A 15330-nucleotide genomic window follows, 5' to 3' on the forward strand; every position below is an offset into this window, starting at 1 on the left:
TTCTTTTCCTATCCTATCTAGACAGTTTGAGACCCATGATTTGCTCAGACTATTTTCTGCCTGTGTTTGTTCCTCATCTTGTCTCACCGACAATATATGTTTGGGGGCTATCTATTTCTTTGGGGTTCTACTCCGGGGCAGTTTAGATTTCACCTTTCTTGCTTTAAGCTTAGTTAGTTCTCTGGCTGTGCCAAGGCGTCTAGGGCATCGTAGGTACGCTCCACGGCTACAGCTAATTGTGTTATTAGGATTAGGGGTCTGCAATCCGCTAAGTTACCAACCTTTCTGGTTTCCTGGTGGCCTAGCATATTCCTGCCATCCTCCTCGGTGACCTATTCATAACAGCTATGCAATTGAAAAATACTTTGTATTCAGCATGGCAGACAGAAAATAACAAATTCTTGTTAGTGAATTAAGAAATGGTCTATAGTACGAATAACTAAGCTTTAAAGTGAAATGCTTTACAAATTCAATTGTGCTCAAAAGATTAGACACCCCGGCAGAATTTTTTCTTTCTTGGTTTTTTTTCAGAGAATATATATGATAACACCAAAACTTTTCTCCACTCATGGTTAGTGGTTGGGTGAAGCTATTTATTGTCAAACTGCTTTGTTTTCTGTTTTTAAATCATAATGACAAACCAAAACATCCAAATTACCCTGATCAAAAGTTTGCATACCCCATTTTTTAATAATGTGTATTGCCCACTCTAACATCAATGATGGATTGAAGTTTTTTGTGGTAGTTGTGAATGAGGTTCCTTATTTTCTCATATGGTAAAGCTGCCCACTTTTCTTGGCACAAAGCCTCCAGTTCCTGTAAATTACTGGGCTGTCCAACATGAACTAAGTGCTTGAGATCTCCCCAGAGTAGCTCAATGATATTGAGGTCAGGAGACTGAGATGGCCACTCCAGAAACTTCACTTTGTTCTGCTTTTGCCAATGGCAGGTCGACTTGGCCTTGTGTTTTGGATTTGCAGAGATTATTTCTCAGAGGAGTATTGCATGGCCTAGAAGTCTCCTTACCGTGGCATGTCAAGCATGTCACTCTCCATAAGGAGAAATGTTACCCATAAAATTATTTCAGCATATGAATTTTTTTTAGCACATTTAATTTTCAAACTTACTATACAAGTCTCCAGCATTTAGCAATAAAACACACAGTAACTAAACAAATAAAAGCATTATCGGTACAAAGATCAGTGAAAATCTTTTCTCATTTGTATTACTTATTTTATAAGCACAATGTTTCATTATTCCATTCTTCATGACTCATAAACTAATCTTAACTCATGCATGGCATATGCTTACATAAAGAAGTCAATGCTATAAAATATCTACAATATTTTATTAGTTCTAATTCATTTAATTACATGGCTATTGCATTTCAGAGCATGGCATCAAAAATTTAAACTAGAGCGAGAAAGAATTATAATTTAATATTCTGAACATATATTTAATTATTACTCTTTATTTTCAGACTTTGAAAAATGTATATCAAGAATAATATTTTACCGTTAAATAGCACTGTGCTGGAAATACTGCCGATGTTATTTTTGGAGAGTTACAATGGTTTTTTTTTTCGAAAAGCAAATGTCAAAATGACTGTTCCCTTGGAGACATTTATTTTTATACATATATGTTTACATAGGATATATGCATAATGCAATTCCAAAGAAAATTGCCCAAATTTGCAGGGTTTCTCAGTCAATATTTGTCCTTTAAGCAGCATATTCTGTACAGATCTATTCTCCATAACTGCAAGCGTTGATGCTGTGAAACATGCTATGATCTGTATCCATTTTATGACACTGTTTTGTATTCACATGCCCGATAGGGTGGGTGTTGTTTAAGCATGCATTGTATTATAGCTGCAGCGATAATTTCATCAAACACAAAATGTTACTTTTTGCTCTGGAAAAACACAACTTTCAAAGGGATTACAGTTCATAGAAATCATATTGGCAATGCAATCAAAGCATTGTGTCCATTAGCACATTTCTAACCTCTCTCCAGAATTCAGGCACAATGCTGGATACACAAGGAATGTCTAAGTTATTTGCAAAAAGGTATGATGATGTTATCTTAACGATTAACAAGTGTATGTACTCTCTTGAATTCAGTAAGTAAGGCTTTTAAAAATAACTTTTTTCATATTTAAGGACAGGTTCAGACAGTGGTAAAAAATCTCTTGAGCTTAAAATACTTGCCCTACTAACTTTATCTTTATATATTTCTGAGGTCAAACTTTATATTAGTTTTTCTTGATGCATATTTAGTAGTAATATTTATATTTGCATCTTCATTCTTCATACTTAAAAAACTTGCTATATTATTTATATACTATATATATATATGTATATAATTTCATTTTCTATTCATTTTATTTACTGCACTTTCATATACTTGTCCTCAAATCAAAATTTGGCAGTGTGAGGATTATTTTAATTACTTGTACTTTTTTGCCTAATATGAGTTTATATTTTTATTCACACTGGGTAAAGCAACATGTCAATTCACTTATCATTTTAGCCAACGTGTACAAGTGCTTTACCATATACCGACTGACTGACGGTGTGATCTCCAAAAGAAACAACCCTGGTTAAAGTAACAATGTTTTCTAACAAAATGGAAATAGTGAAGAAAATGTAAAATGTAATCCATAACATGTTGGGTGTTTTTTTTTTGCTTTTTTAAATTGAAGCTATAGGCATAATCTATGACCTATTCTGTGGAAAGCCAAAAGCCCCCAAAATGTTTCACTTGTTGGGAAAACCAGGAGTTACAAAAGTACCCCAAAAAAATACCATGGGACTAACATTTCTGGGGGCTTAGATTTGAACAGAAGTTTGTTACTAGAATTATAAACTATCATAATTTAATATAATTTATACACTGGCTGTTTAATAATCCTCCCAGTGAAAATTACATCTGCTGCATTATTTGTTTGGTTTATAAATTTCACTGCACGCGACCTTGCCCTCCAATATTCAACTTACATGGCATCTATGTAATCATGTCTACAAATTTGCGGCATACATCGTTAGCATCTGCTTTCTGTTCTGTACAGGGTCTTTGTACAGTTTCTCTAGAAAAAAAGAAAAGATTGAATAGTTAATTACTCTTCATATTGCAATCTTACAAAGATTTGATCTACTGATTTATGTTCATGTTTAAATTTTGTACCTTATAAACTGAAATTTCAGGGTTCTGATCCTTAAATATTTAATACCATTGAAAATGATGATGTTGGTGAATAAACAATGATACATTTGGGATATTTAAAACACTTTATGGCTGCAAGTTTTAAGATGAATATATTATCAGAAAATTTAAATCAAGCTTCTAAACAAATTCCATTTTAAAATAGTTTGTCATGATGGCATGATGATAAACAGTAAACTCAACTTCAGTGTCCAGTGCCAGACAGCTGCTGCCAAGGCAAAAGAAATCATGAGATGCAAAAGGATAGGTGCAGATGATCAGAAGAAACTGTAGAGTTGCCTCTAGACCAGTCACTAGTCAGGCCATAATTAGAAAACTGTTTACAATTTTGAGCAACTGTGTATAAGAAGGATGCAGTTGACCAAAAGCAGCAGTAGATGATGGCGACCATGGTAATACTAGGCAATGGATAAACTGCTCCATCAATATAGACTTGCTACAGCCAGAGATTGGCTGCAGTGGGTACATGTCCCTGAAACGTTGCAGCACGAAGTAGGATCAGGAAGCATTGGAAAGGGAGCAGCAGGAGATCTGTGATATGAGTGCCATGTTACTTCTTCCATTTTTTTCAACCACTCAAAAAAAAAAATACCCTCAAGACAATATCTTTAATTTATTTATTTCAGCTACTATAAAAGACACATGCCCTGCTACCCTGTCAATAAAGACTATAGAAATAGAGAAAAAAACAGCATTTCAAGAAACTGTTCCTGGGGTTTACATATTGAATGCACACACTTAGCGTCTACAAAATTCAAGCAAAGTAAACAGCGCAGCAAAGAAATCAAATACGGACTGATGCACACTTCCGATGAGCCAAAAAGTTCTCAAAGGGGAGTGTAGAAATTTAGAAAATGCCGAACTGCAATAATTCTGTTATAAGTATGGTTTATTGCATCCAGGCCTAGAACAATGGCTCTACAAATGAGCTAAAAATTGATTTTGATTCAGAAGCAATATGTAAACCCCAGGAATAGCTTTATAACCATAAAATATCTACAACTGAAAAACATTCCAGTCAGCACTATTAAAGTTAAATTTACGAGTTATTCCATTCTCATCCAGTTATCAGTTAACCACAGAAAACCAATAACTGGGGCCCACATTAATCCCAGCAAAGAGCTTTGTAATGGCTGACTAAAATAAAGCGATGGCTGCTGATGTACACCACCACTCAATTCATGAGATAACAACTTGATAAGATGTGAATAACCCTTAATAAGATATCAGAATGTTATCTAATAATGCATATTGCTTCTATTGAAAATAAGGAATATACGAGTTAAACAATTCAGAAAGATCTATGTCAAAATATACTAAAAAGACAAATGCAGATCATCTTTATAGTGAGTTTTACCATTTGAAAGACTTGCATTTATATGTATTAATAAACATTCAAGCAAAAAATGAGACAGTAATGCAAACATAAAATCATGATAGCTTTAATTTATCAATAATGACAAAAAAGTCATAACAATAAGTATCACATAGAAAAAGTGACATATCCGTTGATCCTGCTGTGCCACTGACTGGCTATTTTATAAAAACAGGTTAATATTCTAAAGTAAAAAATGTCAGAGAATGCAAAAAATTACCTTTTGCTATGTTTTAAATTACTCTTACATAGGTAAATGACAGATAAATGTTGAAGATAGCTAGCGAGAAAGAGAGAGAGTTATTTGGCCGTGCAATACATTTTTGCAAGCGTTATTAACCCCTTTTCAACATGCACTGTGCTGGTACTGCTCTGCAGGAGGTGCCTTTGTGTCGAGAGCAGTACTGGTATGACGCCGTGATCGCGTGGCCTCACGTTGAGCACCACAGCGATCGCATGCGACTGTCAGCTGTATGCGACAGCTGACAACCCACAGCACCACCCATGATAGGTGCTGGCACTGATCGTGGGTATTTAACCCCTCTGATGTCGCTGTCAGTAGTGACAGCAACATAGAGAAGCATGACACAGGGAGGGGGGCCCTGCACACCAGAAAAATGCAATGCAATCACGTTGTTCTAATGGTCTCCATGGAGAACCCTGGCACCAAGATGACCGAGAGGTCTTTCCAAGTCCTGCAGGGAAGGTGGCTTGTGAGTGCTTGCTGAGAGCAGTTGCCGGCATGCCTCCTTCCTTGCCTGTCAGATCGCTGATCTGACACTCTACTATGCAGTGTCAGATCAGCAATCTGACCTTATATAGTGATGTCCCTTACTGGAACAATGTAATAAAGTTAAAAAAAAAATTATAATGTGTAAAAATGTTTTTTCTAAAAATCCCAAAATAAAGAAAAAAATAAAATAAATATTTTACTAATAAATACATTTATTTATGTAAATAAAAAAATCAATAAAGTACAGATATTTGGTATCACCAAGTCCATAACGACCCGCTCTATAAAACTGTCCCACTAGTTAACCCCTTCAGTGAACACCGTAAAAAATAAATAAAAACGAGGCAAAAAACAATGCTTTATCATCATACCGCAATGCAGTGCAATAACACACAATCAAAAAGATTGAAGTAAATAAGAATGGTACAACTGGAAACGTCATCTTGTCCTGCAAAAAACAAGCTGCCATACAGCTCCATCAGCAGAAAAATAAAAAAGTTATAGCTCTCAGAATAAAATGAAGCAAAAATAATTATTTTTTTCTATAAAATAGTTTTTGTTGTGTAAAAGCACCAAAATATAAAAAAACTATGCAAATGAGGTATCACTGTAATCGTACTGACCCGAAGAATAAATCTAAGAGACAGAAGATTCGGCACTGCTCCTTAACCCCTAAGCAGTTCCATGACTGCTATTTAAGTCCAAAATCACACACCTGGACCGACCGCCAAACTACCGTCCGAACGGGTGCTGAATCAAGAAAAGCAAACATGTAATCTGATTATGTACAAAAGAGAAAAAAAGTGATGGCACTCACCATTCTGTCATGAAAATTCTTTATTGATTAAAAGGCATTGGCATGGGAGGAACATACAGAGAGTGGACTATGGCCGTTTCACGCACTTGCGCTTCAACGGGTCCTGAGGCTGGAATGCAGGCAGGTGGAAATTTAGAAGCACACACATGTGGACACACCTCCTGATTTCCAACTCATACTCTCCAAGTGGAGTGAAACATGTGAACAAATTAATCAAACACAGAATTAAAAACCACAAGTTAAAAAAAACCTCTATCATAATAAAATATGGAAATATAAACACTGAGCAGTTCCTACAAAAACACCGCCGTATCTATTTTCTTATTTAACCCTAAAAGTCCTGTGGCATTCATTCATAGAATCCACTTAGATTCTCTTTGTAAGAGAATTCTATGATGGTTTCCCCCTTGGGTTGGCGTGTGATACTTTTTCTACACCTACGAACCGCAGCGACTCTGCATTACCCCCATGCACTTTTTTAACATGCTCTATCAGACGAGGGACCCCTTTTCCTGTGGAGATAGATTTAGAGAGCATTTTCAGTCTAACATACAATGGACGAATAATTTTTCCCAAATAATAAAAACCACAGGGACAGAAGATGACATACACAACATGGGTTGTTTTACAAGAAATAAAATTCTGGACCTCATGCTGAATTGTTCCAATTTTGAGAGATTTTCCTGTCAATTTAAAGGGGCAGAAGGGGCAGTTCTTGCACTTGTAATTGCCTACAGCACTGTTCAGACCTAGCCAGTTTTTTTTATCACTTTTATATCTGTTGCAGACCAGAAGATCCTTTAAGTTTTTACTTCGGCGACTCGCAAACAAAGGCCCTCTCTTGACAATATCAGTTAAATCCTTGTCCCTCTCTAATAAATGCCAATTCTTTCTGATGACACTCCTGATATAATTGTCCATTGGACTGAAAGTAAACGAAAAAGTGAAACGTTTTTTATTTTTTTCTGCACCAAGGTTTTTATCTGCAACTGTTTGAGAGGCATTCAAGTTATCAACAAGGGACATGGCATTATCTAGAACTGCACTAGGATAAACTCTATTCTCAAAGCGTTTTTTCAAAGCCTGTGCTTGCTTCTGATAACCAGCATGTGTGCTGTTAAATCTCTTCAATCTCAGGAATTGTGCATACGGGAGGGAGTTTTTCACATAATATGGATGTGCACTATCGAAATGCAAGAGACCATTAGTGGCAGACGGTTTCCAATAAATTTACATGTGCAAGGACCCATCATGTACCCACAAATTAATGTCTAGGAATTCCAGACATGTGCCCCCGAACTAAAGTGCATGGGGGTAATGCAGAGTCGCTGCGGTTCGCAGGTGTAGAAAAAGTATCACAGCCATCTTTTTAGGATTGCATAAAAGTGCCGTCGGGGCACGGCAGAAAAGGGGCCAGACGGAGTCCAGAGCAACACTGCTGCCTCACTACAGGGAATGGATCCATCTGAATCACATCACTCAGAGATTTAGATGACAACCCCAAAGTAATTGGTCAGCGTAGAGCACCAGATAACAGTGATTCCAAACGTTCTGTAAAATTTTCCCAAAAAAAGCTTCCACTCAATCCACAAAAAAAGCAAGTCTACACTCATATCTGTCATCTGTTAATGGAAATATAGGGGGCATCCATGTTAGGTTGTGGACAGGTGTCTTTTATACTGATAACAAGTTCAAACAGGTGCCATTACTACAGGTAATGAGTGGAGGACAGAGGAGCCTCTTAAAGAAGAAGTTACAGGTCTGTGAAAGCCAGAAGTCTTGCATGTTTTTAGGTGACCAAATACTTATTTTCCACCATAATTTGCTAAATAAATCTTGCCAAATCAGACAAGGTGATTTTCTGGATTTGTTTTCTCATTTTGACTCTCATAGTCTACCTAAGATGTTTATTACAGGCCTCTCTCATCTTTTTAAGTGGGAGAATTGCACAATTGGTGGCTGATTAAATACTTTTCCCCCACTGTGTGAAAGATGTAATTTGAAAGATGACTGGATCAGACTAATGGTTCTGAATAAATCTTTAGCTAAAGGCAATCAGATGTGAAAGAGAGGTGGATGGGTTTGGCCAGACCAGATGCTGAGGCTTAAACAAAGGTCATAAAGATAGGGAGGGGTTGGAGTGACCATTCAAAGATATGCCAGAGTACCATAAGAGAAATGAAACAGATCATTGAACGAAGTGATAGGTAAGAAAAGCATACCAGAAAGTCATTAAATGTGCTTCACATAGAAAGTCAGATGCCAAGGAAAGCTGAGTGGGTCGAAAGCATACCATAAAGACATTAAATGTGCTTCACATAGACAGTCAGATACCAAGGAAAGCTGAGTGGGTTGAAAGCATACCAGAAAGACATTAAATGTGCTTCACATAGACAGTAAGATATCAAGGAAAGCTGAGTGTGTTGAAAGCATACCTGTGGGAAGAGGAAACAACTCGATTAGATGATGCAGATGGGTATGATGGTGATAATACAGCAAAAGCAATGATGATGGTGATGAATGGCTGAATGCAACATAGAATTCGAGCCTAATTCAAAGTAATGTACTTCAAAATCTGTACTTTGAAAGATGTAATTTGAAAGATGACTGGATCATATTCATAGTTCTTAATATATCTCTAGCTAATGGCAATCAGGTGTGAATGAGGAGGTGGGTGGGTTTGGCCAGACCAGATGCTGAGGCTTTAACAAAGGTCATAAAGATAGGGAGAGGTTGGAGTGACCATTCAAAGCTATGTCAGAGTAAAGGTACTGTCACACTTAGCGATGTACCAGCGATCCCAACCAGCGATATGACGCGGTCAGGATCGCTGGTACATCGCTAAGTGGTCGCTAGTGAGCTGCCACATAGGCAGATCTCACTAGCGACATCGCTGGGGACGGGGATCGCTACTTACCTGTCACACCAGGCGATCCTGCGTCCTCCCGCCCGGCTCCATGCGTCGCTCGTCGTCACAGCAGGAAGTGCTGCAGGAAGCTGACGACGAGAAACAGTCCTGAACGTTCTCGCCTGATCAGCGATAACCAGCGGGGGAGCCGGTCGTAGGTAAGTATCAGACACAGAGATATCACTAGCAATATCGCTATAACGTCACTAGTTATAGTGATATTGCTAGCGATATCTCTTAGTGTGACATGCCCTTAACATAACAGAAATTAAACAGATCATTGAACAAATTTGTAGGTAAGAAAAGAAATTGATCAGTAATATGGCACTACTTCCCTTCTGAGCTTTGCTCTCTGCCTCAGAAGTAGTTTTTGACCAAATACGGGGTATCGGTGAACTCAGGAGAGATTGCACAACAAATTTTGGGGTCCATTTTCTCCTTTTACCCTTGTGAAAATGTAAAATTTGTAGGTAAAATATTTTTGTGGGAAAAGTGTGATTTTTTATTTTTATTTTCACGGCTTAACGTTATAAACTTCTGTTAAGCACCTGGGTGTTCAAGGTGCTCAATATACATCTAGATAAGGTCCCAAAGGGGTCTAGTTTCCAAAACGGTGTCACTTGAGGGAGGTTTCCACTGTTTAGGCACATCAGGGGCTCTTCAAACGAGACATGGCGTGCGCTAATTATTCCATCAAATTTTGCATTCAAAAAGTCAAATGGCGCTCCTTCCCTTTCAAGCCCTGCCGTGTGACCAAAAAGTAGTATTCCCCCACATATGGGGTATCGGCGTACTCAGGAGAAATTGCAAAACAAATTTACGGAGCAATTTAACCTGTTACCCTTATCAAAATGCAAAATATGGAGCTAAAAAAGATTTATTTGGGAAAAATGTGTTTTTTTTTTTTTATTACCACGGCTCTATAAACTTCTATGAAGCACCTGTGGGTTGAAGGTGCTCAATAAACATCTAGATACATTCCATAAGTGGTCTAGTTTCCAAAATTCTGTCACTTGTGAGGAGTTTCAACTGTTTTGGCACATGAGGGGCTCTTCAAACGCGACATGGTGTCTGCTAATAATTACATCAAATTTTGCATTCCAGAGGTCAAATGGCGCTCCTTCCCTTCCAAGCTCTGCTGTGTGCCCAAACAGTTGCTTTACTCCACATATTGGGTATTAGCGTACTCAGGAGAAATTGCACAACAAATTCTATGATGCAATATCTCCTTTTACCCTTGCGTAAATGCAAAATTTGGAGCTAAAAGATTTATTTGGTAAAAATTTGATTTTTTTTTATCTCGATGGCTCTACGTTATAAAATTTTGTGAAGCACCTGTGAGTTCAAGGTGGTCAATACACATTTAGATAAGTTACCTAAGGAGTCTAGTTTCCAAAATGGTTGTTGGGAGTTTCCACTGTTTAAGCACATCAGGGGCTCTCCAAATGCGACATGGAAAACCCTAATTATTCCAGCATATTTAACATTCAAAAAGTCAAAAGGCACTCATTACCTTCCTAGCCCTGCCGTATGCCCAAACAGTAGATTTACCCCACATATGGGGTATCGGCATGCTCAGGAGAAATTGAACAACACAATTTCTCCTGTTACCCTTGCGAAAGTAAAAAAAATAGGTATAAAGTAAAAATTTTAGTGAAAGAAAAGTAAATGTTTATTTTTTCCTTCCACATTTCAAAAACTCCCGTGAAGCATCTGAAGCGTTAATAAAATTGTTTAATGTGGATTTGAGCACCTTGAGGGGTGCAGTTCTTAGAATGGTGTCATTTTTGGGTATTTTCTGTCATATAGTCCCCTCAAAGTCACTTCAAATGTGTGGTGGTCCCTAAAAAAATTTTGCTGTAAAATGAGAAATCACTGGTCAACTTTTAACCCTCATAACTTCCTAGCAAAAAATTATGTTTCAAAAATTGTGCTGATGTAAAGTAGACATGTGAGAAATGTTATTTATTAACTATTTTGTGCGATATGACTCTCTGATTTAAGGATATAAAAATCAAAAGTTTGAAAATTACGATATTTTCACCAAATTTCCATTTTTTTCTAAAATAAACACAAGTTATAGCGAGTAAATTTTACCACTATCATAAAGTACAATATGTCACGAGAAACCAGTCTCAGAATCACCGGGATCCATTGAAGCATTCCAGAATTATGACCTCACAAATTGACACTGGTCAGAATTGTAAAAATTAACCTGGTCATCAAGGTGAAAACAAGCTTCGTCTCAAAGGGGTTAAAGTAAATCTCTCATCGGGTTTTTTCTATGTAATTTGAGTACAGAAGGAGATAGGGGTTAAAACACCCAAATGCGACAATGTGTCACATGTTATGCTGTGTGCTGTTGTTTACTTACACTGAAGGTATTATCACCTGGTTATTATCATTGCTTGGACTACAGAAACTACAGCAGCCCATGCCTCCAGGTCTGACTCACGTACTATTATGATAAGCAGCTGACTGTCAATAGACAAAGTACATGGAGAGCTTGGTGTGGGTGGAGCTTTTCAGCTCTGCTGCATGCTAAATCTAAAAACTCTGATTGTGTCAGAATGGCTGCACACAGAATACTAAGTGATACATCATTGGATTCAGGGTCTATTTGCCTACATCATGATACTCTCAGATGTGGCAGAACAAAACATGCCAACAGATTCCCTTTAAAATTATTTTTCAATATATACTAGAGATGAGTGGATCTTTTGAAATTCTAATTTGCCCGTTTCATCGAATTTTCCAAACTAATTTGATTTGTAGGGAATACATTTGTGCAGATCTCAATACTAAAAACCTTGTCATTGAAAATGCACGTAGGGGAGATGAGTGAGAATGAGAAAGATAACATCCCGCTGATGATAAGAACTTACACTTTATAGGAAGAAGAGAGAAATAGGAACCTAGTGACCGAAGAGAGAGACTTACCCAGTGACTATGGAGATGGAAAATGACTGCGCAGTACAAACTGTTTTCCTCTGAGAATCACTGATCTTTGATGGACCAGGTACTGATCACCACTGTACAAGGTATAATAATCCTCTAAATAATCCTCTAAATGTCATTGTCACAGGGCATATTCTTTTAAATGCTTCAGAAATGGTGATGGGCAAGTTTTTTTTTTTTGCAAACCGTAATTCGAATCACAAAGTTTTGAAATTTGCATGTAACTTCAAATGTCAGGAAATTTGACTCAGACTTGATTCTTTAAGGATCAATATGCCCATCTCTAACTTATACCATCACTGATATTAAGTAATTGTACCCTAAATTACCTTAAAAAAACAATTTGTTCATCATTTTAGTTTTCTTCATGCTCTACACAACATGAAATCTCAATTTTCTGTTCAAATTTCACAATGTGCTATTAAATTTCATATGCGGCTGCGGAGGTTTACCACAGTACATCCCTTACTAGCTTAGCAGATAATTATTTGTCTGTTTCTTATTGCTATAGGGATACATTAAGCATTAAAAACGGCAATAAACTTCTGTTGAAAACTCCTGCTAGACACCTAAAGGAACCAGATGTAAAAGAATCCAGTTAATGACAATGTGTTGACTGTAAACACCATTAAGTGTAGAAAAACGCAATTTACTCTGTAATGAGAACTCACGAGGCTGCAATAAACCTCCTGTACCTTATATTTTGCTGATATAATTTTCTAAAGCATCTGATAATAACATGTAGACATCAAGGTCCCGTGTACACAAAGACTATAAACATTCCTATGGTTTGTACAATCATAGTTCCCTTAAAAGAGATGTAAAAAGGATATTAGCATTTTGTAAACATCATATTTTGCTAGGTATAAATATAAATGAGCAAAATTGCTAATTGCAGTGGTATACCTATAATGTTCCCCCTTTCCACTTTAGATTGTAAGCTTGCGAACAGGGCACTCACTCTTCCTGTAACTGTTGAATCATGTGTTACTCAGTAATGTTTTTATTGTTTGTACATGTACTGCATAATTGTAACTTGATACCGAACATGTTGGCGCTAGATAAATAAAATTATTATTATACAATGTTAAAAAAATATGCAAGATTCTTCTTGTGCAAAGATACACTGTGAAAAATAGAAAAGAGTTGTCACGATCCATTTTTGGATTCGTGGCAGCTCTGGTTCCACTATGCTTTTTTCCTTTCAGACCAGCAGAGGTTAATATCAATTTTCCTTGCTGGCAGCTTTCTGAAACTGCAGAGTTGCTAGGTCAGCTGATGTGGGTGGTCACCACTCCAACCATCCTTTAAATGCTCACCTGATGCATCAGATGACTGTCGGTGATAGAGCAATCTATATTGACCAAGCCTGGAGTAAGGAGATCTCTGGCTGCTGTAGTGTATCAGATGGTTTTGTGAGTTTGTGATCCTGGTGCCTTTCTTCTGCTGTGCTTTGCTTTGCAGCAGAGGAAGTTGTAAAGCTAAGTTGTGTTATTACCCTGTCTGTCTTGTGTTTGTCATTGTCCCCTGTGTTGTACTATCTGCAGTGGTTCATGCTAGCGCTCTTGCCAGCCAGTGCACTAGCCAGGGCAGAGTGAGGTGGCAGCAAGGGATGAGGTTCCTGGTGGCGGTGGGGGGAAGGACCTACTTAGGGTGTTAGGGGAATGCAGAGTCAGGCTCAAGTTTTAGAAGGAGATTACCATTCCTCATTTCCCTTCCAGTAGGGCCTTCCTCCTGCCTTTACCATCCCATTCTATGTGTGTCATTCTGTCCGCCAACTGACCTCCCATTGGGTCGTCACATATCGTGAAATTATCCCAGACAGATACTTTTTTCTGGTGAACCGATGGCTCAAGCACAGGCCTTTGCTCAGCTGATCCAGACCCTCACTGATGAGGCTAAGGAGCTGTGGTGTCAGGTGGTGCAGTAGCTTCAGCAGTTATCAGGGTTCTGGGTCTTGGCTCATATGCAGGCTCAACTGGAACCCAAGATATCTCTCCCTGACAGGTTCTCTGGAGGGAGAGATACATTTTTGTTTTTTAAAGAGGCCTGGCTCTGCCCTTGTTCTTCAGGGAGTGAGAAACAGCATGTGGGGATTATAGTCTCCCTTTTCAAGGGTGATCTCCAATCCTGAACCTTCTACCTGCCGACCGATTCACCATCTTTGTGATCAGTGGATGAGTTTTTTGAGGCATTGGTGCTTGTGTAAGGGGATCCTGATGGAGTCTCCCTGGCTGAGCCTAGACTCCATAAGATCAAGCAAGGGGGCTGGCTGACTGAGGAATACTGCTCAAAGTTTAGGAGATGGGCCACTGTCAAGCAATGTAATGACCATGCTGTTAGGAGTAATTTTTATCAGGGTTTGTCAGCTAGGCTACAGGATAGCATAAAAAGAAAAAAAGAGGAAAGGGGAAACTTTGCTCATCAGAACATACTTGAGACCATACGTGCCTTGAGATCAGTGGCTGACTACCACATGTAAGCAAATAAAGAATAGATGATTTCCGACACAGGAATCCTTTTTCTTAAAAAAATTTTATTTAGACATCTTCAGGGATAAAAAACTACATCATGGGGATAACCCCACACACCTGATGCATTTCAGACCAAATAAAAACAGTCCTTCCTCAAAGGCATACAGCCACAGAATGAACAGTTTCTTTTGAATTCTTATCCACCACAACAACACATGTGATTGATTAATTAATTAAAAGGCCCAACTCCCAATTAACTCTCTGCTGACTAATGCAATGATCTTTAAATGTAGTCCTAATGCAGATTTAAAAAAAGAGGGGGGGAATTGATCCTTTATATGCACAATAAACAACATCATGAAAACAACATAATAATTGGTGTGTGTATGCATACTTATCACATGTGTATGTTGTGTGAAGATATCCCATACATATCATAAATAAGATTAGTTATAAACCTCTCTTTTTAAATCAACAAAACTGAGCTTATATTTGGACAAAAGTCAAAACCACATGTAAATAGTAAATTAGTAACAATATTTTCAACCTTAAATGGCAATGATACAAAACACGTTTAACATATACATAAAGAATAAAATATTGTCAACATACCAGTAAAGTATATTGAAACGATCTAATAAAAATATAAAAGATCATTTTTATAGTTGAAACCTTCTGGGGAGCGTGCATTCATGGCTAATATCCAAAAAGCCTCCCAGCAATGGAATGCATGCTCCCAGTCACCTTCTCTAATTGGTCTAGTTACTCTATCAATTCCTTTAACTTTTAAACTCCATAGATCGACTCCGTGCATTTCCAAAAAATGTCTAGACAACCCTG

The sequence above is a fragment of the Dendrobates tinctorius genome, unplaced genomic scaffold, assembly GCF_039654945.1.
Source record: "Dendrobates tinctorius isolate UK_male_01 unplaced genomic scaffold, ASM3965494v1 ptg000016l, whole genome shotgun sequence".
NCBI classification, from domain to species: domain Eukaryota; kingdom Metazoa; phylum Chordata; class Amphibia; order Anura; family Dendrobatidae; genus Dendrobates; species Dendrobates tinctorius.